This window comes from Arachis duranensis, chromosome 5, assembly GCF_000817695.3.
Source record: "Arachis duranensis cultivar V14167 chromosome 5, aradu.V14167.gnm2.J7QH, whole genome shotgun sequence".
NCBI lineage: Eukaryota > Viridiplantae > Streptophyta > Magnoliopsida > Fabales > Fabaceae > Arachis > Arachis duranensis.
Window position 1 is genome coordinate 77,766,092 of NC_029776.3, and position 2,644 is coordinate 77,768,735.

Genomic DNA, 2,644 nt, shown 5'->3' on the forward strand with positions numbered 1-2,644 from the left:
TATTAAATATTTTTACAAACTTGCATGAAAATTATGATCATAGGTGAAAACATGTAATTGAGCATCAAACCCTCACCGGATGTGTTTGCACTCTATTCGCTCAAGTGGTTTAGGGTCGATTCTCTCAATTCTCTCCTAATCATGCTTTCTAAGATTTGTTCTTCTTCTAACAATCAACATATATTTCATGCATGCATACAAGTATCATGAGGTCTTTTCTTTGGTTGTAATGGGGCTAGGGTCAAGGTAGGATGTATATTTGGTTAAGTGAGTTTGAAATTTGAATCTTTGATAAGCTTAAACTTCCCACCTAACCTATGACATCTTATACAATTAAGTTCTAATCTAACTACCCATTCCTCACTTTTTCACATACTCATGTATTCCTTTTTTAATTTCACACACATATGCATTGATTTTATTGAGCTACACTTTGCTTTGGGGCATTTTGTCCCCTTTTTATTGCTTTTTCTTTTTCTTTTGTTTTTCTTAATTTTTTTTTCTTTTTTCCATATTATTTTTCTTTTCTTTTTCTTTTGTTTTTCTCATTTTTTTTCTTTCTATATACAAGAACCTCAATGCATAAGGTTTTACATTTGATTAATACATGAGTATGTACCCAATTCCCAAATATTTCCAACAATAATACAAAATACACCCTTTTATTCACCCAATGTCCCAAGATTCCCACACTTGAATGATACTCACACACACTAGCCTAAGCTAATCAAAGATCCAAATAAGGACTTTTATTGTTTTCCGCTTTAGGCTTGTAATGTGCTAAAATAAGAACAAAGTGGGTTAAGCGTAGGCTCAAATTGGCTAACAAAGGAAGATAAAAGGTAAGGCTATTTGGGTAAGTGAGCTAATGAAATGATGGCCTCAATCATATAAATGCATGAATACACAAAATAATGGACATAAAGAATTAAACAAATCAAAGATTACAATCATAGAAAGAGAATAATGCACACAAGAAGGAAAAATAAGTGGTTATAGGATGTAACCACACCATTAGGCTCAAATCTCACTTGCTTGTGTTCTTAGCTCAAAAATATGATCCACAATATATATATTTCAAGCAAGTTCTATGAAGAGTTTTCACTCAAATCAATTGATGCCCTATAGATAGAAATCTTGAAAATTTTCATTATTTTGACTAAGCTTATTGTGTATACATATGCAAAAATTAAGAAAATGCAAGTAAAAATCCTAGAATCCTAGAATAAAATGCAAAAGTGTTGGGATTAGAATTTTGTCACCCAAAATCGCCAACCGGTCGGACACCTCCCCACACTTAAAAGTTTGCACCGTCCTCGGTGCACTCAAAGAAGAGCAAGGTGGACGGGTTGCTACAATTGATGAGCTCCTTCAAAAGGTTGTGCGGGTGACTTGTTTGTTGCCCCATTTAACAGCTTTTCCTTCCTCCCTCCTTGGTGGCCAACCTAAAAGGAAAGAAAAGGAGAGAAAATTAAGCCTATAAGAAAGATATCAAGGCAATTAGAACATAGGCAGGGGCTAAGGCCAACTAAGAGTGTGATTCCCTACTACATGTTAGCTAAGCATGTGAGTGAGAAAACAATGTAAGCTAAGGCATATTATTAAGCTCGATGCAAGAGGAAAGTTAAAGCATGAAGGGTGTATTGAGCATCAAGTTCAAATGAGAAGAAGTGGGTCATGAAAGACAATATGAGGTCATATCAACGCACAAGGATACAAGAGTCATACAAGATGAAGCATTGATTTAAAAGTTTCATCACCCAACAATATCAAACAAGTCAAGAAGCACCAAAATAACGTAAGAAAGTCTCAACAATTGAGTAGGAAGATGCAACACCATTATTAAAATGACTAAAAAAAACGAAAACATACTACAAAAACTAAATGAAAATGGGAAGAGTAGAAGTATGCGAATGTGATAAGCAAAAGAAAATGGAAGGGGAGAAAAAAAACTCTTTTTTTTTTTACCGACGCGTGCGCGTCATGCGTGCTTACGCGTCGATGTGCATATTGGTTGAAGGACGCGTACGCGCCAGGTGTGCGCACACTTGCATCGAGTTAGGCCGGAGGCATAGTGTCGGCCCAAGTCTGGCACAACTCTCGGGTAAAAGTACCGGGGGTGCAGATTGTGCAATCGACGCGCGCGCACAGTGTGCGTGCGCGCGCATTGCGAATTTAAGATCATTTGCGCGTACGCGCCAGGTGCGCGCACGCGTGCATAGACTTGTGCCTTAGGCCCAATGTTCGCACAGTGCAGGCCTAACTCTCGGGTTTTTGGCTAGAGGTGAAATTTTGCATCCACGCGTAGGCGTACAGTGCGCGTCTGCGTGGATGGTCAAAAAATGCTCAGGTGCGCGTACGCGTTAGGTGCGCGCACACGTGGATGGTGTTCTCGCGTACGCGTTAGGTGCGCGCACGCGTGGATGGTGTTCTGTTTTTCAAAATTTTTCTAAGTTCTTGCACCAATCCAAGCCTTTCAATCCTCCAAACAACAACCAAAACACCCTAAAACCTTATTTATCAGATTATACTTCTAACTAAACTTAACAAACCAATAAAAACATGAAATTAAACTAATTCTACCAATATTTACAAAAGATAAAAATGAAAATGAGAATCTACCTACAATGGCAACTCAATTCAC